Raw genomic sequence first — 26,923 nt, forward strand, 5'->3', positions numbered from 1 at the left:
ATTCTTAACTTGGAGCAGTTATTTGCCAAGAAAGCTGACGTCTGCACTGATAGACTGTAACTACATTCTTGCAAGAATTTCGCCCCTTTTGGACTTAAAAATACATGGAAGGACAATTTCTATTAACAGAGACAAATAATAGGACATTGCATCCACTAAGTGAGCTCTTGTTTAAAATTACTATTAGGCATACCTTAAGTGGACATTCATTTTACATTGAATATTAATTGCCAAAGCAGAATCATAATTCTGCCCTCACTGATACTAGTGTTGATTGCCAAAGCAGATACATAATTCTGCCCTCATCGATATTGGTGTAGATTGCCAAAGCAGAACCATAATTCTGCCCTCACTGATATTGGTGTAGATTGCCGAAGCAGAACCATAATTCTGCCCTCACTGATATTGGTGTAGATTGCCAAAGCAGAACCATAATTCTGCCCTCATCTATATTGGTGTAGATTGCCAAAGCAGAACCATAATTCTGCCTTCATCGATATTGGTGTAGATTGCCAAAGCAGAACCATAATTCTGCCCCCATCGATATTGGTGTTGATTGCCAAAGCAGAACCATAATTCTGCCCCCATCGATATTGGTGTTGATTGCCAAAGCAGAATCATAATTCTGCCCCCATCGATATTGGTGTAGATTGCCAAAGCAGAACCATAATTCTGCCCTCATCGATATTGGTTTGAACCTCACTTGGGGCGTTGAATTATAATAGCTTGAAGAATAGGTTGCAAAATACTGAGACTATTTTCTTGTATATCTGATAGACATCAAAGGTCGCTATAGTTTTTCGTTGAAAGAGATTGATTTCATAGCTTGAGCTCAATATTATACAGAAAGTAAAGACCTTATTACACATTAATGATTCTGTTCAAACATTGTTGGTCCATTGTGTTAATTCTATCAGATAACAGTTATTACATTCAGCAGGAAACAGGTTATGGCCGTGTTTGATCTGTGCTATTTATCCCAGATGTACATTAACTTTGTTATCCCATTTTGGATAGACGGACATTTTATGAAGTGGATCGTCTGTCTGTCCCTCTTTCTGACTGTCCATACAATATTTCGTGTCCAGAGCATAAATCAATAACTATTCAAGGTATTGACTAAACTTGGCATATAGGTAAGTGGCAATGAGACGATGTGCAGAACTTATAAACCAGGTCGTTACATCAAAGGTCAAGGACACAAATGGAGCTCATAGGTCATTTTGTTCCTCATATTTTGTGTTTGGGGTACAACTTAATAACTATTCATCGTATTGATTTTAAACTTAATTTCATGTCCGGAGTATTACTCAATAACTGTTCAAGGTATATACTTTAACTTGGCATATAGGTAGGTAGCGATGAGACTATGTGCAGAGCTCATGAACCAAGTCATTAAGGACACAAATGGAGCTCAAAGGTCATTTTGTGCCTCATATTTTGAGTAGGGGGCATAACTTAAAAACTGATCAAGGTATTAATTTAAAACTTGGAATATAAGTGTCTACTATTATTCTTCTTGGTTGCATTCTTTGCTCCCAAGGGATCTTTTTACAGATTTTATTGATGATGAGGTGATTTGAGGAGTGCAATAATCCACATTAATTTCCACCCACATCCAAAACAATTACATGTACTTTTGTATTCTTGCGCCATTGTATTTGAGCGCATGAACTTGCTTAGTAGGTCAATGGTCATTGTCCTAAATTGAGGTCAAATGTCAAAGCTGTCCTTTGTAGATTGTGTCCAGAGCACAACATCAACTCTATTCAAGGTATTGACTATCAACTTGAAATATAGGTGGTTGGTGATGAAACCATTTGAGGAGTGCAGCAAACCATATTAAATCCCCTCTTCCCTACCACATACACATTTACCTCCTCCCACCCCCCTGCCAACACCAATTAGAAAAAAATACTCTTCTTAGTATTCCATCACTGCCACTGCACAAAAACTCATAACCCTAACCCAACCCAAAATATTTTTAGCTCACCTGAGCACATTTTAGTGCTCATGGTGAGGTTTTGTGATCACGCTGTGTCCGTCCGTTAAGTCGTCCCTCGTTAACAATTGTGTTTAAACGACATCTCCTTCAAAACCACTGAATGGATTTTGAGAAAATTTGGCCTGAATGTTTCTTGGGTGGTCCTCTACCAAATTTGGTTTTAACAGTGCCGCTTGGTTGCGCATAAGGGCCGCCAGAGCTAAAAATAGAAAATCTTCAAAGGACATTAGTCTCTTCCTAAACCAGTTGTCCACTTTTGAAATAATTTCACACAAATAGTCCTTCTGTCACCTTCTACCAAGATTGGTCAAATTATCCTGATTTGTAAAAAAAGATGGCCACCAGGGGGCGTGGTCACTTTTCCCTATATGTATGTAGTGGAAATTAAAAAAGTCTTCTTATGTGAAACTGCAGTTCTGATTTTAAAATAATTTCATACAAATGGTCCTTGTGTGACCCTCTTACCAAGATTGTTCAAATTATTCCGATTTGTCAAAAAACATGGCTGCCAGGGGGCGAGGTCACTTTTCCCTATATGTATGTAGTAGAAACTTAGAAAATCTTCTAGTATAAAACTATTAGCTCGATCTATAATTTCACACCTAATTGTCCTTGCCACATCTACATGGTCTGTCAATGATCTTCTTCATTTTGGCTTTTGGAGCCAAAGTAGGGATGAACGCCACTTCTGAGCGTTGGCACAGAAAAACAAAATATAGTTGCTAAATATTACATTAAAGTTTTGGAAAATAATGGAGGTGCCTCAGTTCAGTGTTATACGTAAAAAATAGGTGTTTCATATTTTGATGAAATCGTGTTTTTAAGAGTAGAAAAATTTGGTTTCTTTTCTTTTCCTGTTTCTATGGATAAAAATTGAATATATTTGTAAAAAACTGTGCTTAAAACGTCACAGATCTTTAAAAAAATTGCAGTAAACAATTTACATTTGCTGCATTTGTACAGCAGTACTCGAACTGTAAGGATTATATGGCAAAAACTGCTGAAACTTTTCATTTTGTTTTCATGCAGGTGGAAGCTTAGAAGTTACTTATGTTCCGTGATATCATCAGTAAAATCAACTTACGTCTCTAAAAGTCGTATTTTTCCACGTACTCGCCTCCTGCTCTATAGCGTGTTTACATTTTTTGTACGTAAAAGTTTGTTGCTTATACCAAAAAGTGAAGGCACCGCAAGTTTTATACAAACAATATAGGATATGTGTCACTGGCTTCACTTTTCCAAGTAGGACCAAATTTTTTGGATGAAATATTGCCTTTCAGCATGAAAAATTAAGTATGAAAGTTAAACCATTATATAATTGAGGTACTCCGATATGAACTTTTCTCAGTGCTTGACTCTCAATAAGAGCTTTGCCAGTAAAAGGGGCATAACAGTCAATAGCTTTGAAAGTAACAGAGATCAAGGTTAAAAAGTTGCATAACTCTTAATACAAATCAGAGTTATGGGGATTTTTCTCCTGGTGTAGAGTTATGCATTGTTGTATATTACATATTTTCTAACAGCATTTTCAAACGCATACATTATTTGATTACACTGTACTGTATGCCAATGTTACTACCTTTTTCCATGAGTTCGATTTGTTATGCGTCTGCAGGTCAAAATGTACCTAAACCAAAATGTACCCATGTTTTCTCAATCCCTGGTGAATTATTTCTAATGTAAAAGGGCTATATATTCTATTTTAAGGTTTTTATTAGTTAATCGAGAGCCAAAACAAGACAAATATATTTCTTCTCAAAAACAAATATTTAAACTATTGTTTCACTCACCGCCTCAATTTTTTCAGAAAAAAATCTGATGAACAACTTTTCAGTTTGGGGTGGCCTTAGATAAAAAATACAAAGTTCTTGTCACCAGCGTTTCCAGAAAATAAATACTACAAGAGAAACAATTAAACTTCATGAAATATGATGCATAAAATAATGTTTCAATAAAACAGGTATCGATAACATTACATTACATAAAAATGTGATTTCGGACCCGTGGTGACATGCGTGGAAGTCAGACACGCTACCATGTCATTGGTTAACTGAATATCTGTTACTTCAGCAATATAGATATTTCCAGGATACAAATATTGCATAATTAAACGAAAACGTCCGAAAATATTGACGAAGATTAATGAGTGCCAGGTCAATACTTTGAATACGGACAATACTCTCGCACGATAATTTAAATGACAGCATGTTTATATTTAAGTTCTCATGCATTATTGCACTCAAAACTGTTATCAGTGACAGAAGTAAATTGCAAACTGTAAATTTATACAAAAATATTTTCTGTATTGAAACGTTTTAATGAAGAAAAATCATAATTATCAAACATGTTATCGTTTAAGTTATCATGCGGGATTTATAACTACTCCTTGTTTAAATGGGTCAACAGTGTTGTTGTACTTTCAAAAAAGACTGGCTCAGTTTATAAGTTGGTCAGGGCTACAGATATCGAGGGCTGAGCGTGAAACTATTGTATCTTGTTCTTTATTTTTATACAGTTACAAAGGTTTTGTGCTCAGCCCACGATATGCGATATGTATTGTATTTTGTCATTATTTTTGAGCATGGATCACCTTCAGTTTTAAACCGTCCATGTTTACAAACACGTTTGTTTATTTTATGAGTACTAATAAACTTTGATAATGTGGCAGTTGAGTCCAATAAGTACAGGGGTGTTCAAAGATAATCCGTCATAGATCTATTGCAAAGCAATTATTGGATTTACCTGTATTGGAAAAAAACAGTGTTGATTGTATTGAGGTCAACTGCAGCCACATTATCAAAGTTTATTTGTACAAACTTGTCCATCTCAATTTTTTCTGCAAATCAGGTATATTCACCATCATGGAAATACAAAAGAATACAGTTATTTTGTGGTGTGTCTTTAAATTTTTATCCATGAAAACAATGTAATTTCGATCATCAACCTCCGTTTGAAATGATTACCAAAAAAAAAAAAAGAAAAAAAGTCTTATAAAAGTATTAATATATCTTTAGAAAATTTATAGAGTTTATGATAATAATTTTGTCAAAAATTACTTTAGACGTGAACCTTGTATGCGTGGCCTGACAGCTGTTTGTTTAACAGATACAGCCTGGGGTATTGTACTACAAAGGAGTCACAATAGTCAGTGATGATCTCTTTAGTTTTGTAAAGACGTTTCTGTCCGCATCAATGACTACCTCCGGGCATAATATTTCAACTGTGACACAACAAAATTTTTATACAACTTTCACAATCTATATACATGATTTATACAGTAATTTAGATGTATTAGTGAATTTTGTGATTTATATTATATATGGAACCTATATATGGAAAGCATAATTTTGAAGATTAAATTGGATTTAATAGGGTAAACATACAACAAATGGTGCAAATGTAAGAAAGTGTTGAATTAGTTATCCAGTTATTTCATCAAGTGTTTGTAAGTGCTTATAAATTGTATAAATGCTTATAAATTGTATAAATTTATTGGCTACATTTATTTCATCTTGAAATACTTTATCGAATGACCTATTTCAGGTTTCTTGTCATAAATTGAGTTCAATATCTTATGCGCTATTGAAATATGTTACCTTATTATACTTCAAAACTGGGACATTTACGAGAGGGAGCTTTATAAGGTATTTGGTAAGTTGATATTTCTTATGCATATTAAGCATTTTGTCTTGATCAAGATAACAGTGTGTGTTTAGTGTTTTAGATACAGTAATTGTGAAATTATATTACACTTTGATCACTGCAGTTAATGATTATAAATGATACAAATCTACCATACATACATAGATGGTGTGATCATTTACACTTATTTAAATGTTCACAGACTTCTTAATACATGTCAGATTTTCACTGGAAGTGTCTTATAAATTTTTTTACGCCGTTGCTCGCTTGTTGTGCGTAAACGGTTTGCAACTGGGCCTTGAAGTAAGATTTTTCTGAAAGAGTATTCACTTGCCCAAATGACAGCCAACCATTTATAAAGAAATACTGCATAAAAACCTTTCTAATGGCTTATTGTCAAAAAATTTCAAAAAGACTATGTGCGATAAACTAGTGATCCATTAACAGGTACTTATCCTGCTCCCAGTTATGATCAGAAATTGATTGTTGGGAGTATCTCCGTAGATGTAGATCTGTGCTTATTGTACCTCCTGATACTAACCTTTAAATGCTGAGTGTCAAGTGCCCAGCAAGGGACCCTACCAGTACCATTTTCATGTCTTTGGTATGACGCGGCCGGGAATCAAACCCCAGACCTCCTGCACTCAAAGCAGACACTCTACCACTGAGCTATTGAGGCGATAATTATAAGATTGAAAATATATGAATTCGGGAGCTACATACTGTTTCAAAACCTGCCTTTTGTTTCAAGCAGTTGAAATATCCAAATATTTTTATGTTGAAGGGAGGTAATTACAAATTTTCATAAAACGTTATAAAATATAAATTTCTGATAGGGATCTAACTCTATGTAAGGGGTCTTTTGGTTCCATAACTAAATCTCTAACAGAATATATGAAAACTGAAAAAAAAAAAACCAGAAAAAATGTCATAAAATGCTGCTCAAATGTGATTGACCACCTTTAACAAGCTAAAATTTAAAAATCTTCAACAAAAATCAAAGCTCAATCTTAATGAATAGTTGAAAACTGCAAATAGAATATTTAATTTCATTCAACACTCAGTTCCTTTACAGGAAATAAAATCTTTTTGAGTACATTCTGAGTTTTTATACACCCGCAAGCAGGTGGTGCCAGCTAAAGCAGGGTTCTTACTAGCAATTTTAATACAATAATGCACAGTACATTTCATCTCATTTTTGCATGTCACTAACGATCTCAGAGTTGGAGGATTGACTTGCATCATTTTTATTTCTTTTTACCCCTATTGTAACCAAACAGTGTTTGCTGACTCAGCATTGTAACAAAATTTGAAACTGAAGAAATAATCATGGTAAAACAACATCAACAGCATCGTAAAATTACCCGAAGAATTATAATTAAGGGTAATTTTAACTTTTTCTAAAATGTTCTTTAATTCTGCCATGTAATTAGTACGTGAGAAAACAATCGAAATTACTTCAAACACTTTATAAACCATTAGTTTTCAATCAGCGATTGCCACCTACATCACATGTAATTGCATAGATAATACACATGCCATCATGTCTTGTGGTGTAATGCAAAAGGGCAACACTGATTCACACCCTGGTACCGGCGCTCCCAAGTACAGGTGGCACTCGCACATACAGCGCTCAATAAGCGATTTTGGAGGAGCGGTGGTGTAAGTATTTCTTATTGTATCTCTGGTAATTCAAAACTTTTTGTAAAATGAAAAATATCTGCGTCCTGATGAATAATTGATGACTATGTTCTGTGAGTGTCACAACATTTCATCTTGAAATAAACAAATTTCATCTTGAAATAAACAAAATACGGCGAGTTAAACGTGAACGTTTGACTCAAAAATGTCAAATGTCAAGAAAACACGTAAAATACTCAGTAAATACTGTACAGTACCAGGGTGTGTGATTGCAGCTATACACAACAATTGATGACAAGCGAGTAACTCTTCCATCTAATATTGCTCAAAGTCAAACCATGTGTGTGAGGGGCCCCCATGGCTGAGTGGTTAAGGTCGCTGACTTCAAATCACTTGCCCCTCATCCATGTGGGTTCAAGCCTCACTCAGGGCCAATGTTGGCAAAAAGCCAGTCAGTATGAGTATTGACCGGGCTGGTGGTCAGTACTGGTTAAAACCGGTCAATACTGGTCGGTCAATACTGGTTGATTCAAGACGTAGGGTTATTCTTGATTGGTCAATATTGGTTTATTCAACATTTTAATATATTGTACATTCACAGATTATAGCACAGGCCAACTAGTAATATAAAAATAATAAAAGCAGTTTGAATAATATAAAGTTTTGTTCATTAAAAAGTATACTGGTCAATGATGGTCGATTCAGTTTTGGTCTCTGGCAATGTGTCCTGGTCAAGCTACATTTTGGACAATATACTTAGACTGGTCAATACTAGTTTATTCAATGCTTTTAGTTCTTACAGTTAGCCTTGATTTTAAATGAATTAAAGATTTTATTACTATAAATTACACTCAGCAAAATGGAGGGTATTGGTCAATTCAAATTTTAGTCCTGTGCAGTATTCCTGAAAGTACATGTAGTGGTCAATACTGGTAAATTGAATACCATGATTGCATTACTTATTTTTAAAATAAAGTTACCATGTTCAAGCATTGAGAATAGTACAGTGGGATTATTGATCATGACAGCTAATTAGTGACTATAGATAAACAGGCCAGCAACATACCTACTGTATATTGTAAGACATGGGGTCAAATAGGCAATGTGACAACTGCTCTCAAAACACAAACCACTTCCATGAAAGAGTCCAGGTGTTCACAGCAATTTTTATGCCCCCGAAGGGAGGCATATAGTTTTTGAACTGTCGGTCTGTCCGTCTGTCAGTCTGTCCGTCTGTCAGTCTGTCCGTCTGTCCGCATTTTTCGTGTCTGGTCCATATCTTTGTCATCGATGGATGGATTTTCAAATAACTTGGCATGAATGTGTACCACAGTAAGACGACGTGACGCGCGCAAGACCCAGGTCCGTAGCTCAAAGGTCAAGGTCACACTTAGACATTAAAGGTTATTGCATTGATGGGCGTGTCCGGTCCATATCTTTGTCATCGATGGATGGATTTTCAAATAACTTGGCATGAATGTGTACCACAGTAAGATGACGTGTCGCGCGCAAGACCCAGGTCCGTACCTCAAAGGTCAAGGTCACACTTAGACATTAAGGGATAGTGCATTAATGGGCGTGTCCGGTCCATATCTTTGTCATCGATGGATGGATTTTCAAATAACTTGGCATGAATGTGTACCACAGTAAGACGATGTGTCAAGCGCAAGACCCAGGTCCGTAGCTCAAAGGTCAAGGTCACACTTAGATGTTAAAGGTCTTTTTTCATGATAGTGCATTGATGGGCGTGTCCGGTCCATATCTTTGTCATTCATGCATGGATTTTAAAATAACTACACATAAATGTGTGACACAGTAAGACGATGTGTCGCGCGCAAGACCCAGCTCCGTAGGTCAAAGGTCCTAAACTCGAACATCGGCCATAACTATTCATTTAAAGTGCCATCGGGGGCATGTTTCATCCTATGGAGACAGCTCTTGTTCATTAAATTATTTATACCAGTAAAAATAATTAGAACTATCACTTGTGAATCAAACACTTACTGCTACAGTTTCTGTAACACTCAGGGCGTTAAATTCTTCATGTGAGGAAGCCACCCAGCTAGCTTTAATACGGAAGGTCGGTGGTTCTACCCAGGTGCCCGCTCATGTAATAATGCATGTAGGGGTACCTGGGGTCTTCCTCCACCATCAAAGCTGGAAAGTCGCCATAATTATGACCTATAATTGTGTTGGTGCAACGTTAAACCCAACAAAGTAAAGCAAACCATGTGTATTCGTTAAAGTTTGCATCCCACTGCACAAACTTGCCTCTGGGGACTCCTAAGCTTCGAAAAACACGCGTATACCGGGACCAGTTATACGTAATTTGGCATTTCCGAGATACCTGCTAAAGTTCTCTGCTCTTAAGTTTGAGTATCTTTTAGCTCAAGAGCTATACTACTCACTGTGGTGTAGCCGTTGCACCTTGGTTAAATTTTTTCCTACCAGTCCACAATTTGACAAAACCTTTAGATAATTATATAGCTTTGAAACCCATCACCATGGCCAGTTTTATGGCCTCTTTTAACTTACACATCTTGGTGAATTTTTTTGTACCAGTTCATATTTTGTGTATGTACTGTTTGACATAATTATGGCTTTGAAACTTTTATCACTTATTTATTAAAACAGTCTGTATCTGTAGGCGAAAGTACATAACTCAGTCATGTATTTTTGCTGAATTATGACCATTTTTGGACCTGAGAAATTGATTCTATTTGACATGACTGTGGCATTGAAACTTTGAACACTTGTTCATCGTCATGATCTCCATCTGTAGTCAAGGGTATGAAACTATGGTAAAAATATTTGGCTAAATTTTTGCAATTTTTTTGACTAGGAAGTCAGTTAAATTTTTTATAGCAATCCATATTTTGTCAAAACTGTTCGAGATATGGCTTTGGAACTATGACCACTTGTTTACCATCATAGTCTCCATATGTAGAAAAGACTATATAACTATCATAAGGATTTTGGCTCAATTAAGGCCTTTTTTGCCATATAGTAGTTGCATTTTGTGCACCATTCCATATTTTGTCTGGCTGGTCTGGATCATGCTGGTCGCAAAACCACTATGTTGGTTTTCTCATGGCGCAGCTCAATTAGGTTTAAGTAGGGATGTAATCAATTTAAAATGATATATAGGCCAGGCTGTCAGAACTTGAAACTGATTCCATCATGAAGCTTTATTGATGAGTTTTAATCTACATATTAAACAAAGTTCTCAAAACAAAAATCTAAGTCAAACTCTCAAAATTAGACGATATTTAAGGGTATGTATCATCCTTTAGATTTTAATTAAACAATGTATTGCAAATTTATCTAAAATGATATCAATTTAACAAAATAGCAGTATCATTTATTTATTCACATACATTCGTTACATGATAAAGCAGTTCAAGAAGCATTTTATAAATAACTTCCGTAACTGTTTTATCATTTTCATGTTATCAAGTACCCCCCCCACCTGCAGTAACATTGTAAATACATTTTTGTTTTACGAATCACTTATTTTCTTGTTTCTGACTTTGAGGTACACATGTTTGGTGTTCAGCCCGTTTTCACTTAAAGTGGCATTATGCGCATCTTTCTGCACATAGTGTGTTTTTGGTGACTGTTTTATAAAAGCAATTTTCGGTTGCTGTGCATTTAAATGTGTTAAATTAATGATAATGCCGCATAAGTATTTGAAGTTGATGCTTTAGAAATAAAGAAATCGGACTAATAAAATAATAGTTCTTTTCTTCAATCTGCTTTGCAGTGATCTCCCTTACCTATATGTTGAGATTTCTGAAGTGGAAGGGAAGCAACTCTTGCATGCAGTTTGACTTTCCTTTAAAAGGCTACCCCAGTCAAAATAAGGAAAGTCATATTTGGAAAGTTATTATTTCGTACTGGTAACAGGAAGAGTTTGGTATATTAAGTTAAAAGTTATTATTTCCTGCACCCTGTTTACACGCACATCTATTTCAGCTAGATTTTTACTAGAAAAATGTGTCCGGAGCATGGAGGGATTTTGAGTAACTTGGCACAATTGTTCACAACCATGTGACGGAGTGTCTTGCGCAAGAACCAGGACCCTAGGTCTAAGCTCAAGGTCACACTTATAGGTCAAAGGTCAGATACAAGAATGACTGTCCGGAGCATTTCTTTTTCATGCATGGAGGGATTTTGATGCAACTTGGCACAATTGTTCACCATCATGAGACGGAGTGTCATGTGCAAGAACCTAGAATTACTTCCCTTTGTTGTTACTATAAATAGCTTATATTGTAACGTTTTTATTACTGGTCGTAGGGAAAAATCAAGACCACTTTTCTGTAGTACAATATGCATGTTACATCCAATTTTGAGGTGTATTTTGACCTATCTCTACTGGTAAAGTTTTTTGTGCGGACTTAGATTTTTTTTTAAAGATTTACTTCCCTTTGTTGTTACTATAAATAACTTATATTGTAACTTTTTGCAATCATTAGCTCACCTGTCACAAAGTGACAAGGTGAGCTTTTGTGATCGCGCAGTGTCCGTCGTCCATGCGTAAACTTTTGCTTGTGACCACTCCAGAGGTCACATTTTTCATGGGATCTTTATGAAAGTTAGTCAGAATGTTTATCTTGATGATATCTAGGATAAATTCGAAACTGGGTGATGTGCAGTCCAAAACTAGGTCAGTAGGTCTAAAAATAGAAAATCCTTGTGACCTCCCTAGAGGCCATATTTTTCAATGGATCTTTATGAAAATTGGTCAGAATGTTCAACTTGATGATGTCTAGTTTAAATTCGAAACTGGGTCATGTGCGGTCAAAATCTAGGTCAGTAGGTCTAAAAATAGAGAAACCTTGTGACCTCTCTAGAGGCCATACTTTTCAATGGATCTTCATGAAAATTGTTCAGAATGTTCACCTTGATGATATCTAATTCAAATTTGAAACTGGGTCACATGCCATCAAAAACTAGGTCAGTAGGTCAAATAATAGAAAAACCTTGTGACCTCTCTAGAGGCGATATTTTTCATGGGATCTGTATGAAAGTTGGTCTGAATATTCATCTTGATGATATCTAGGTCAAGTTTGAAACTGGATCAACTGCGGTCAAAAACTAGGTCAGTAGGTCTACGTCATCCATGTGTCCGTGTGTAAACTTTTGCTTGTGACCACTCTAGAGGTCACATTTTTCATGGGATCTTTATGAAAGCCGGCCAGAATGTTCATCTTGATGATATCTAGGTCAAGTTTGAAACTGGGTCATGTGCAATCCAAAACTAGGTCAGTTGGTCTAAAAAAAAAATCCTTGTGACCTACTTGGTGGTTTTCAATGAAACTTAGCCACAATGAACTGGGTTGCATGTGGACAGGTGAGTGATTCAGGACCAGCATGGTCCTCTTGTTTTTGATTTGGGATAAATGTTTGCCTCAGTGAGACAGGGTGTCATGTGCAACTCCTAGTGCTTTTGACAGCTGGCGGGCTCAACATGTTGCCCGTGGGCATCTAATTACTAGAAAAATGTGCATAATTCCACTTTAAATGCAGACATGTTTATTTTAGAAATATGTATGTACAAATTTGGTTGGAAATTCTATATTCTGAATCTCGACACCAACGCTTTTTGACAAAGATGGTAAAATACTAAACATAGCCTACCAGAACTTGCTAGAAATTTTAAAATACCATTTTTTTCTGATATTAAAAGAAAACATTTATGATAGTAGAATAATAAAGCTTAATTATGGTTCACAGTAACAGCCACAATACATTTTAGATGTAGCTGCATAATTCCAATTGCAATATCTCAAAAATTATGTCAGCTTTTTTTCTGTGTTTCATATCTTTACATACATAACATATTCCATATCTAAATGTGTATGTTGTAATTAGTTAAAATGACCAGCCTAATATCAGTGTATGATAGAGCAATAAAACCATGCTGATAAAATCAGACATCAAAATGTTTTTTTTTTTTTTTTTTTTCAAAGTGATATTGAACTACTTGATTATGTGGGCCTTGAATATGTTATTATTTAAAGTACCCGACTGAAAGTACCCAACTGTAAGAAAGTCCTTGGTATGGGGAGAACGTAGCCGCCCCTAATTTTGTTCAAATATTGTTGACACGAATAGTTAATGAAAAAAGATTTAGAGGGTGACTTTTTTTCCTATAATATATTTATTCATTTTTTCCTACTATTTACAGAATGAAGTAAGCACATAGAAGCCTTATTTCTCCTCTTTATCTAGCTGTCTGCCAAATTAGTTGATAGGGAAAGCAGAATAAGGCCTGTTCAGATGTTGAAAGTGTAATCCCGTGGTGAAGTAGATAGGGAAAGCAGAATACTGCCTGTTCAGATGTTGAAAGTGTAATCCCGTGTTGAAGTGGATAGGGAAAGCAGAATAAGGCCTGTGCAGATGTTGAAAGTGTAATCCTGTGGTGAAGTAGATAGGGAAAGCAGAATAAGGCCTGTTCAGATGTTGAAAGTGTAATCCCGTGTTGAAGTAGATAGGGAAAGCAGAATAAGGCCTGTTCAGATGTTGAAAGTGTAATCCCGTGGTGAAGTAGATAGGGAAAGCAGAATACTGCCTGTTCAGATGTTAAAAGTGTAATCCCGCGGTGAAGTACATAGGGAAAGCAGAATACTGCCTGTTCAGATGTTGAAAGTGTAATCCTGTGGTGAAGTACATAGGGAAAGCAGAATATGTAATCTCGTGGTGAAGTAGATAGGGAAAGCAGAATACTGCCTGTTCAGATGTTGAAAGTGTAATCCCGTGTTGAAGTAGATAGGGAAAGCAGAATAAGGCCTGTTCAGATGTTGAAAGTGTAATCCCGTGTTGAAGTAGATAGGGAAAGCAGAATACTGCCTGTTCAGATGTTGAAAGTGTAACCCCGTGTTGAAGTAGATAGGGAAAGCAGAATACTGCCTGTACAGATGTTGAAAGTGTAACCCCGTGTTGAAGTAGATAGGGAAAGCAGAATACTGCCTGTACAGATGTTGAAAGTGTAATCCTGTGTTGAAGTAGATAGGGAAAGCAGAATACTGCCTGTACAGATGTTGAAAGTGTAATCTCGTGTTGAAGTAGATAGGGAAAGCAGAATACTGCCTGTTCAGATGTGGTGATAGGGAAAGTAGAATACTGCCTGTACAGATGTTGGAAGTGTAATCCTGTGGTGAAGTAGATAGGGAAAGCAGAATACTGCCTGTACAGATGTTGAAAGTGTAACCCCGTGTTGAAGTAGATAGGGAAAGCAGAATACTGCCTGTACAGATGTTGAAAGTGTAATCCCGTGTTGAAGTAGATAGGGAAAGCAGAATACTGCCTGTACAGATGTTGAAAGTGTAATCTCGTGTTGAAGTAGATAGGGAAAGCAGAATACTGCCTGTTCAGATGTGGTGATAGGGAAAGTAGAATACTGCCTGTACAGATGTTGGAAGTGTAATCCTGCGGTGAAGTAGATAGGGAAAGCAGAATACTGCCTGTACAGATTTTGACGTGAGACAAAATGTTTACTGTCTCACATTACCCATACAAGAGTTAGTGCCCATGTCACTCACAAACTTAGATTCATTTGGTTTCTCCACAATCACAGTCTGAAATCAGAGATATTCCATCGACACAACCTGCTACAGGCACACATCAGTAGACATGGCATGCTGACCCTGACACTGATTTTTGGTCTTACCCAAAGTGATGAACATTCTTGTTTAGGGGAAATGGTAATTCAGTGTAGCCACTTTTAATTAACTATGCATTTAAGTCAGCAATGCTAAATATTTAAAAACACTTAGTTTACTTTATAAACAAACATATCAGAGACACTGTACAGATCAGTAGTAAATTTAACAGTTACGAGAAAAAAGACTAAAAAAGAAGTACTGTGGGCCAGTAGGGCCATCTCAGAATTTACATATTCAGAAAAAGGAAGAGCACTTTGTCTTCCAGAAAAGAATCAGTCACAGTATAAAATAAAACAAAAATTAAAATGATGAGGCCACTCTGCTAAGCAATATATGCCTGAAGCCAGTTTTGATGCTGATGGTGTTGAACCCTTTAGGTATTTAGCAGATGTATATCTGACCACCTAACTTCACAGTGTCAATGAACTATGACTAAGAAACCTTAAAATGAAGATGGGTCATTCACTGCTCATAGGCAATATGCCTGGCAACTGTGATCGGTATCGGTCAAGAAATTTCCAAGACACTGTGCAGGAACAGTTTTTGTACTAATAAACTCTGTAACCTAGACCTTTGGCCAACTGACATCAAAATCAGTAAGCTGAATCTGATGCCCATTATATACAATGTGCATGCCAAGTTTGAGGAGAATAGGTCAAGGTATTCTTAAGATACTGAGAAGAAACAGAAAAGAACACTGTTACTTTTATGTTGAACTTTGACCCACTGACCTCAAAATCAATATAGATCATTCACTTCCCCTGGGAAATTTGCCTCCCAGGGCTGAGGATCACAGTAACAATCTTTGAGATTTTGAAAATCAGTAAGAGTTGTCCATTGCCCATGAGCAAAGTACCTATATTGTATAAAGTTTGAGGATCATAAGTGAAAGTGTTCTCAATTTTTACCTTATATACAAACTAGAGTGGATACAATTCATGCAATGTTTGTGCCAGAGTTATGATCTTTGGGTCATATGATGTGGGTGATGATGTAGAAAAACAGTTACTGTTTTAAGTGCGAAGCAAATTTGTTTGGTAACAATTGGGATAAAGGGAAAGTGCATCAAAACTTTAACATGAGCAATGTTCCTATACAGTTGCAGGTTCATAAGTCAAAGCATTCGCAAGGTACTGAGCAGATACTCAATAGCTAACAGATAGATGGACAGACTAACAAGTTAACAACCAGTGCCATTACATGTTACTTTCCTCTGGGCATATAAAATCTCTGAAGAGGGATAAAATGGGCTTTCTTTAACTACATAAAATAAAACTCAAATGTCTAACACCCCTTTGATAAACAAGTGGTACTGCCAAAATAGAATGATGGACCAATCCATTTTAGAAATTTAGCAGAGTAAAGGAAGAAGACTACTAATTAACTTCACTAACTACTTAATTGGCAGCATAATTACCAAAAAACAAAATCTGCTTCATTTTTCCAGAGTAACCACCATTGCCCTGCAGTATGTAGGGAAACAGACAGAGAGGTAACTTTTGCAAGATGAGCAAAAAAAATGTGAAGAAAAATGTCCGTCTGAGAAATATAAACAAGAGGCCCAAATGGGCATAGGTTGATCGTCTAAGACACATGCATCTGACTAAGTTTTATGAGTATGCATTAAGCCATTCATATAACGTTACATAAATGAGTTTCTGTTTTCTCTATGATGGCACCAAAATGGGTAACCATCTGAACCAACTTGAGATAGATCAAACCAACTTTGACAAAGTTATATTAAAGAGGTCATGAATGCAGATTCTTAGAATCTTACACAAATAGGAGAAAATAATCTTAAATAGCCTTTTGAACTTTGGATTATTGCATTATAGTATAATAGCAGTGCAATTGTATGAATTATACTTCTTAATCATGGATTAAACAAGGTGATTAGTTTTTAGGGATCAACAACTTTTCTTTCAGATTGAAATCCCAAACATGATTATTTATTTAACACAGAGTTAAAGTACTGGATTTAATACAGAGTTAAACTGAATTAACCTGTGACGTTTACATATTTGTCTAAAGTAATAAATAACTTACACTCAGCAGTTATAGATTAATAAGAAGATCAACAGTAAATGATAAATCTGTCCTGTGTCTGCTCCTGGAAAACCAGCTCATACACACAACCTTCAGGTAGAGTGGCTTGCACTTTTCCCACTTCACCACTGCTCATCTGTACAGGTACTTGTCTATATTACCTCATAGTTTGATGTAATTTGCATATAACCACAATGAACAAAAATGAGGGTAATAAATACACTTACCAAACACCTGAAGAATGTTACTAGTCATAAAATAAACAAACGTGTTTGTAAACATGGACGGTTCCAAACTGAAGTGGAAGAAGCATTTTATAGAAATATTTCGATGACAAAATACAATACATATCCAAAGCCCTGACCAACCTATAAGCCGGCCAGTCTATTTTATAAGTACAACACTGTTGGCCCATTTAAACGAGGAGTATGTTCATCATTTCAATAACCCGTCCTTTAAAGCATCAGTAAGCATCAAAATTGTATTTATAGGGTTAATTTTTATATTAGGTCACTTTTAAAAACTGAAATTTTGATACATTCATACGTGCATATTTACCAAAAATATAAGAAATTTTCTCATTTCTCGGGTATATAGTATATCCTGTTGCCTTTGGCAATTTTAGGCATTTAAACATAGAAGTGTCTATTCCAGAAGTATTACATAGTCAAGTATTACAGTACCTAAGACAGTGTTGCAGTATGCCCTATCCATATTTTAATTGTGCATTGATCTTCAATCCATGAGACTGAGCATTTTGCTTAATTCAGCTTAAAAAATAAATATTTTTATGCTCCAGAAGGGAGGCATATAGTTTTTGAACTGTCTGTCCGTCTGTCAGTCTGTCCATCTGTCAGTCTGTCCGCAATTTTCGTGTCCGGTCCATATCTTTGTCATTGATGAATGGATTTTCAAATAACTTGGCATGAATGTGTACCACAGTAAGACAACGTGTTGCGCGCAAGACCCAGGTCCGTAGCTCAAAGGTCAAGGTCACACTTAGACGTTAAAGGTCATTTTTCATGATAGTGCATTCCTGTCCGGTCCATATCTTTGTCATCCATGGATGGATTTTCAAATAACTTGGCATGAATGTGTACCACAGTAAGACGACGTGTTGCGCGCAAGACCCAGGTCCGTAGCTCAAAGGTCAAGGTCACACTTAGACGTTAAATGTCATTTTTCTCGATAGTGCATTCCTGTCCGGTCCATATCTTTGTCATCCATGGATGGATTTTCAAATAACTTGGCATGAATGTGTACCACAGTAAGACAACGTGTCGCGCGCAAGACCCAGGTCCGTAGCTCAAAGGTCAAGGTCACACTTAGACGTTAAAGGTCATTTTTCATGATAGTGCATTCCTGTCCAGTCCATATCTTTGTCATCCATGTATGGATTTTCAAATAACTTGGCATGAATGTGTACCACAGTAAGACGACGTGTCGCGCGCAAGACCCAGGTCCGTAAGTCAAGGTCACACTTAGGCGTTAAAGGTCATATTTCATGATAGTGCATTGATGGGCGTGTCCGGTCCATATCTTTGTCATTCATGCATGGATTTTAAAATTATTGGGCATGAATGTGTACCACAGTAAGACGACGTGTCGCGCGCAAGACCCAGGTCCGTAGGTCAAAGGTCCTAAACTCTAACATTGGCCATAACTGTTCATTCAAAGTGCCATCGGGGGCATGTGTCATCCTATGGAGACAGCTCTTGTTTGAAATGTATTCATATTTGCAAAGCATATATAATTATACCCTTTATATAAGCAACCAAAGCTTTTCTCTCAGCAGAATGAGGCATTGCCATATATAGGAATTTTACTGATGGATTTTTAAATTCACAGTTGAAGTATGTCAGATTACTTAAACATAACTAAAATACATACATTGAAATAGAATTTTGACAGTAGTTCTTCATACGGAGTTCCAACTGAATCTGTAATGCTACTGTATTGCAAAAGTAGATTTTTTTCCTCCTTGCTTTTTTTTTTTTTTTTTTTTTTTGTCTTAAAAGTGTATATAAGTTATGGAGTGTTGTAAATTTCCATGAACAATATCTCACACATCCCATATTTCAGGTGTGTCAGATTGATGCAGTGATTGCTGTAGACTATACAAGGTAAGTCCTTCATTTCAAATTAATAAAGATAATTATGTCTCCCCCAGGAGACATATTGTTTTTGCCCTGTCCGTTCGTCTGTCCGTCCTTCCGTCCGTCCGTCCGTCCTTCCGTCCGTCCGTACGTCACACTTCATTTCCGAGCAATAACTGGAGAACCATTTGACTTAGAACCTTCAAACTTCATAGGGTTGTAGGGCTGCTGGAGTAGACGACCCCTATTGTTTTTGGGGTCCACTGCCCAGTTCAAATGATGGTCAATGGTCACCGGGCCTGACACTGAAAATGAAAACCATTTCCGATCAATAACTAGAGAACCACTTGACCCAGAATGTTGAAACTTCATAGGATGATTGGTTATGAAGAGTAGATGACCCCTATTGATTTTGGGGTCACTTTGTCAAAGGTCAAGGTCACAGGGGCCTGAACATTGAAAACCATTTCCGATCAATAACTAGAGAACCACTTGACCCCAAATGTTGAAACTTCATAGGATGATTGGTTATCAAGAGTTGATGACCCCTGTTGATTTTGGGGTCACTCCATCAAAGGTCAAGGTCACAGGGGCCTGAACATTGAAAACCATTTCCAATCAATAACTAGAGAACCACTTGACCCAGAATGTTGAAACTTCATAGGATGATTGGTCATAAAGAGTAATTGACCCCTATTGATTTTGGGGTCACTCCATCAAAGGTCAAGCTCACAGGGGCCTGAACATGGAAAACAATTTCCGATCAATAACTAGAGAACCATTTGGCCCAGAATGTTGAAACTTCATAGGATGATTGTACATGCAGAGTAGATGACCCCTATCGATTTTGGGGTCACTCCATTAAAGGTCAAGGTCACAGGGGCCTGAACATTGAAAACAATTTCTGGACAATAACTTGAGAACCACTTGACCCAGAATGTTGAAACTTAATAGGATGATTGGTCATGCAGAGTAGATGACCCCTAACGATTTTGGGGTCACTCCGTCAAAGGTCAAGGTCACAGGGGCCCGAACATTGAAAACCATTTCCGGTCAGTAACTTGAGAACCACTTGACTTAGAATGATGAAACTTCATAGGATGATTGGTCATGCAGAGTAGATGACCACTAACAATTTTAGGGTCACTCTGTTAAAGGTCAAGGCCACAGGGGCCTGAACATGGAAAACCATTTCCAATCAATAACTTGAGAACCTCTCGACCCAGAATGTTGAAACTTCATAGGATGATTGTTCATGCAGAGTAAATGACCCGTATTGTTTTTGAGGTCACTCCGTTAAACGTCAAGGTCACAGGGGCCTGAACATTGATAACCAGTTCCGATCAATAACTTGAGAACCACTTGACCCAGAATGTTGAAACTTCATAGGATAATTGAACATGCAGAGTAGATAACCCCTATTGATTTTGAGGTCAGTCTATTAAAGGTCAAGGTCACAGTGGCCTGTTCATGTAAAATCATTTTTTGGAAATAACTTGAGAACCACTTGACCTACAATGTTGAAACTTAATAGGATGATTGGACATGCAGAGTAGATGACCCCTATTTATTTTGAGGTCACTTGATCAAAGGTCAAGGTCACAGGAGCCTGAACAGTGACTTGAGAACCACTAGGCCAAGAGTGTTGAAATTTAGCGGGATGACTGGACATGCCAAGTAGATGATCCCTATTGCAGCCAACCATCAGTGTCTCTTTGACTTTCGCTCCTGACCCCTATTGACTTCTTGCCTATAGGACTTTGCATTGGGGGAGACATGCCCTTTTTTACAAAAGCATTTTCTAGTTACCATTAGGCACAGAATAATTATGTCACTTATTCAGTAAGAAAAGCCTTATTTCATATTAAGTGATAAAATGTCAAACAAGTATCGGTGATTCTTAAATTGTGGTTTTGGCATAGTTCAGGTAGAAAATTTCAAGTACCTGTTTCAGGTTTTGCAGTATTTTGAATTGTTTTTAGCTCACCTGATCGCTCGATGTCCGGCATCCGTCGTCTGTCTGTCAACATTTAGCTTGTGTATGCAATAGAGGCTGTATTTTTCAACTGATCTTCATGAAACTTGGTCAGAATGATTACCTTGATGAAATCTAGGCCGAGTTCGAAAATGGGTCATCTGGGGTCAATAACTAGGTCACTAGGTCAAATCAAAGAAAAACCTTGTGTATGCGATAGAGGCTGTATTTTTCAATTAATCTTCATGAATTTTAGTCTGAATGATTGCCTTGATGAAATCTAGGCCGAATTTGAAAAAGGGTCATCTGGGATCAAAAACTAGGTCACTAGGTCAAATCAAAGAAAAACCTTGTGTATGCGATAGAGGCTGTATTTTCCAATTAACCTTCATGAATTTTGGTCAGAATAATTACTTTGATAAAATCTAGGCCAAGTTCGAAAAGGGGTCAGCTGGGGTCAAAAACTAGGTCACTAGGTCAAATCAAAGAAAAGCCTTGTGTATGTGCTAGAGGCTGTATTTTTCAATTAATCTTCATGAATTTTGGTCAGGATGATTGCCTTGATGAAATCTAGGTCAAGTTTGAATATGGGTCATCTGGGGTCAAAAAGTAGGTCACTAGGTCAGATCAAAGGAAAACCATGTGTATGCCATAGAGACTGTATTTTTCAATTAATCATGAATTTTGGTCAGAGTGATTGCCTTGATGAAATCTAGGTCGAGTTTGAATATGGGTCATTTGGGGTCAAAAAGTAGGTCACTAGGTCAGATCAAAGAAAAAGCTTGTATATGCGATAGAAGCTGTATTTTTCAACTAATCTTCATGAATTTTGGTCAGAATGATATCCTTGATGAAATCTAGGCTGATTTGGAAAAAGGATCATCTAGGGTCAAAAATTAGGTCACTAGGTCAAATCAAAGAAAAACCTTGTGTATGCGATAGAGGCTGTATTTTTCATTTGATCTTCATGAAATTTTGTCAGAATAATTGCATTGATGAAATATAGGTCAAGTTCAAATATAGGTTATCTGGGATCAGAAATTAGGTCACTAGGTCAAATCAAAGAAAAACTTTGTGTATGCCATAGAGGCTATATTTTTCAATTGATCTTTCTGAAATTAAGTCAGAATGATCGCATTGATGAAATCTAAGTCAAATTTTAATATGGGTCATCTTGGGCCAAAAAGTAGGTCACTAGGTCAGATCAAACAAAAACCTTGTGTATGCAATAGAGGCTGTATTTTTCAATTGATCTTCATGAAATTTGGTCAGTTTGGTTCGAATATGGGTCATCTGGGGTCAAATACTAGATCACTAGGTCAAATCACAGAAAATACTCACTTATACTCAAGATTTTAGCTCAAATTTTAATGATAATTGGTCAGAATAATTATTTCTATGAAATCACTAGGTCTGACAAACATGTTTACACTGTTATTTTGTGTTATGGTGTGTTTCTCAGGTGAGCGACCTAGGGCCATCTTGGCCCTCTTGTTTTATTCTTTGAAAAATACAAAATAAAAATGTCAGTAATTTCTCCTTTTGGTGCTTTAATGTAAAACATTGAAGTTAAGTCTGTCAGTTCATGTCACTGTATACCAAGAATGAGAATGTCTTTTTAATCACATTTGTGCTTGCATTCTCGCACCATTTTTGCAATTTTGCATGCAGAGAACTTATATTGGATTAAGTTTGGAAGTTCTGGTACTAATCAGCAGCAAGGTAATCACTTTGTTTAGAGTAAATTGACTGTAAATTTGATTTAATTTCTCATTAGAGAACAAATTGAAAGGCACAGTTATTGATGAGGTAATTCTGTGCAAAACCTGAAAGACATTTTATCACTTTATTCGCTGTATGCCCATATATGGAAAGTCACTGGTTTATGAGCGAATGTAGAAGTAATCAATGTCTCTGCTTGTCTTTCTGAATTTTTAAATGTCACTGTCTTTGAGTATTTTATGGAGGTTCAAGGATTTGGTCAACAAAATGCTGATATTTATATGGCTGTTTTCTACCTATGATGCTGCCTTCTAGCAAATACTATATGCAAAATCATCAAATATTTATCATGAAAATAATAAATTGCCATCAATGTATTTCAAAGTGGTGCGATGAAAGTTCAAGTTCTTTGTTGTTTGGTGTTAGCTGTACTTTGTAATGCAGTTAATGAAACAATGCAGTTATTCGGAATGATCCACATTATATGGCTAAATTGATGGTGATAATACTAGAATAAGATGAAAACATCTATGCATTATTAAAAATTGTGACCAATAATGTTCAAATGTAAAGAAATTAATCTCTTAATGTTTAACTTGATGACTGCACCATGAACAAAGGTGAAGATGATCTAAACTTTATACCAAACAACAAAGGAAAAGATGATCTAAAATTGTGACTATGTGACTAAGTAAAACCTAAAACAAATGTAAAGATGATTTAATATTGTGACTTTGTGACTAAGTAAAACCTAAAACAAAGGAAAAGATGATCTAATTTTGTGATTTTGCGACTAATAAAACCTAAAACAAAGGTAAAGATGATCTAAGACTGTTACTGTATGGCTTTAAACCCAACCAAAAAAGGTAAACAGAGCTTAGAGGTTTCTCAGAAGGCCAGCTTTTCTGCTTAATAAACTTTTAACCTGTGTGTTACTGTTAGTCATGTAAGCTATTGATTACAACAGGCACTAAACCAGCACATTATGAGTCACAGACATGGATTAGGTTTGAGGTTTATTGCAGATTTATGTCTCTTCTTGTCAGGTAAAATACTATCAATTAAAATCTGCAGCAATCAAGTTAGTCACATTAGAACAAGACCTGGTTATATAAAATAGAACTAGAATTAACCTCACCAAATAAGGTCATGTTGAAAAAGCTCCCATTTATTCCCTCCATCTCAAATCAAAACTTGATTGTCTTGGGAGACAGAGACAGTTGCCTGGGGACAGCAGTTCAGGAATTTACTAATGTGTGTAGCATTCAATGACATGTGACTGTTGTAAAAGAAGCATTTTGTCTTAAGGCAAAAACATGGCAGATGTAGTTTTATGGCAGTATTATTGTGATTGATTTGTATTGATGCTGAGTCAGTAATTAAAAGAAGCAGTGATATTGGTTAAAATTGTCAGGAAACTAAGGAAGTGTCCAAAATTAATGGATGTCTTATGTTCTAGTTTTCGTTTGATTTGATCATCCATTTAATACTAGGTTTTTATCATCTTTTAAGCTGAATTTATACTTTGGTTAATTATGATGCTTTCCAGAGTTTTAACTGCCTTAAGTCATGAATACTATTAGGAAGCAGAAATATGGTTGCCATAGTAACAGAATTCCAGCTTCTTGTTTTCCTGCATGAATTATGTGTTACTCTACCATCATGTTTTCTTTGTTAAGATTAAAAGTTTCTCCTTAAACTCCCAGATGATGTTAGCCATATTTGGTATTCATGAACACCTTTGTTCTGACATGAGTCAGTGTAAAACGCAGTTCTTGGTCAGAACATCTTAGCTGCATGCTTATTTTTCTCTAAATCAAGAAATTTTATTCCAGTTTAAAAAAATAATGATATCAAACACATTTTAAATCCACTTTTATGCAAATATTTATTTGAAGTTCTGGCTTTTATTTCCATACCACAACTGAATTTTCTTATTTGACTTGGATACTTTTAATTGACTGGGTTATGCATGGCAAAATGCTTGTGTACATACAGATGATTGTAAAGTAGCACAAATGTGTAAAAGTATAAATTGAGATAAATTGTATTGGAATACTTTTAACATCAACCCAGATGAAAAACTTGACAGCTTGCAAATTTTGCATAAGTAAGAAAACGAGTAGTTAAGGAGACATCACTACTGAGATAGTTTAGCATTATTACAATACACAGTCGGTATTGAAATTGTGTTTCCAATACATGTGCTAATTAGATAAATCCTCAATATCTATGTGAAAACAAGGGATGTGTTTTGTATGATTGCAACACTGTGAGTTGCTCTAATTACTGACAAATGACTGAAACAATAGGAATTCGTACGAGAGATGGATAGACAAAACAACAGTGAGGTAAAAATATATTCTTTTATTGTTTAAATGTATGAGTTGTAAGCTACAATAAAGAATACCCATTTTATGAAAATCAATCTGGAAGTAAGAAATAACAGAAAAAAATTAATTAGGTCATGAGTCATCATATACCTGTCAAAATTTGTCATTAGTTTTCGCGAGCTGTCAAACTTATTTTTATCTCTCTATTCTGCAAATGCATTGTTTTTGAAAGTATCTTGGACGGATATTGTAATGTGCAACTTACTTTATATTCCACATTAATATTTGTGCTTGAAATTGCTTTGTTGAGCTCACCGACGTCACATATGAATGTCTATTGTTTTAGTTTATTGTCTGTTATAAAGGTATCAAATCTCAATATTAAGATATAACTTAAATAAGAATTGTTCCTTTCTGGTAGACAAAGGAAACTATTTGGTTGAATCATGATATAACGGTTTTTGGAAAGAACTGAATATTCTTTGGTTTTTTGTTATTCACCGGAAATTCAAAAAGTGACATCACCTTAAATATGTCAGAAATGCTATACTGCAATTTGATTTAACAAATGCATCTCTGACATGAAGGCTTAAAGTACGTGCTATCAGTTCTATGTTGACCAAGTCATAATGACATTTTAAAAAAAAAATCAGATTTTCCTTTGTTAGTTTATTAGTCACACTGACACAATGTTGGTCATAAGGTTTGAAACAGGCATTGTTTCAAATATACTGGCCTAGGCAGGCATCAGGGTAAAACTGCAACCCAGCTAGATGGCTTACTCACATGGACAATTTGGGTCCAGTTAAAAGGATTTGCAGCTCTGTGCTACAGACTTTTATTGTATAGAGACTTAAGTCGTCAACAAAATGAGCAAAATACAAATCTGTATGAGCACTATAAGAGCAAACATTTCAAAGGAACTTGATGATAATAAATTATGTCTCCAATCACACAGTGGTGTGGGAGACATATTGATTTACTCCAGTCTCTGTGTGTGTGTGTCTGTCTGTCTATCTGTCTGTCTGTCACAAAGATTGTCCGCACTCTAAGTCGAACATTTCTCATCCAATCTTCACCAAACTTCAATAAAATGTGTCTGCCAATAAGTGCTCGGCCAGGTTCGATAACTAGCCAAATCAGCCTAGGCACTTCGGAATTATGGCCCTTGATTTACCAAAAACACTCAGATTTCTTGCGCAGTTTTACCCCTAAACCAGCGCCTATACTACTAGTAGTATAGGCGTCCTTTTGGTGTCAGAAAAGCGCATGCACATGTGGATTAAGTAAACAGTATATAAAGACTGACTTACTATTTACGTATTTAGGTGATTAGGCAGTTGCGCTTTTCTCAGAAGCATCTCAAGTTATGCTCTGCATTACATTCTATATAACATAACTTCAAGGGAGATGACTCTGTTACTGGCACAGCAGTCATGTCATGGAAATGTGTAAGCTGATTTAACAGTCATATGAAGAACCTACTGTGAAGAAAATGCCGCTCGTTAAATGTAACATAGTCTCCAGTAAGCCAAGTGATTTGTGTTATAATGACAAAGACAGGATATTGTTTTATTTTTTTGAAACTTTATTATGAAACATTGCGAGTTCCGTCTTCATTGATTCTTCGTCTTGAGTTTCCTTAATTATAGTGTCTCCTGTCTCATAATAGATTATAGTTTTAAAATCTCGTTTATGGAAATCTGTCTCCTGAATCTGATGGCATTTCATTTCTATGGCATTTGTAATTGCTTGTATCATGTAACTTCAATATTGTTTTCTTGATGCTTGCA

At 36.1% G+C, this 26,923-nt stretch overlaps 1 protein-coding gene across 7 annotated transcripts in view; it reads left to right on the forward strand.

Moving 5' to 3' along the window:
* Positions 1-26,923, forward strand: part of LOC123525163 (interleukin-6 receptor subunit beta-like) — a 199,339-nt gene that overhangs the window by 75,185 nt on the left and 97,231 nt on the right. For 6 of the 7 annotated variants that reach the window (XR_008370145.1, XR_008370147.1, XR_008370148.1 and 3 more), the window contains exons 1-2: positions 4,682-5,656; positions 19,087-19,127. The gene's annotated coding sequence lies outside the window, so the exon portion shown is untranslated. Of the gene's footprint in view, positions 1-4,681; positions 5,657-19,086; positions 19,128-26,923 lie in introns of those variants that run through there. The other variant, XM_053538120.1, reaches the window with a different exon arrangement.

This window comes from Mercenaria mercenaria, chromosome 3 (assembly GCF_021730395.1).
Source record: "Mercenaria mercenaria strain notata chromosome 3, MADL_Memer_1, whole genome shotgun sequence".
Lineage (NCBI taxonomy): Eukaryota > Metazoa > Mollusca > Bivalvia > Venerida > Veneridae > Mercenaria > Mercenaria mercenaria.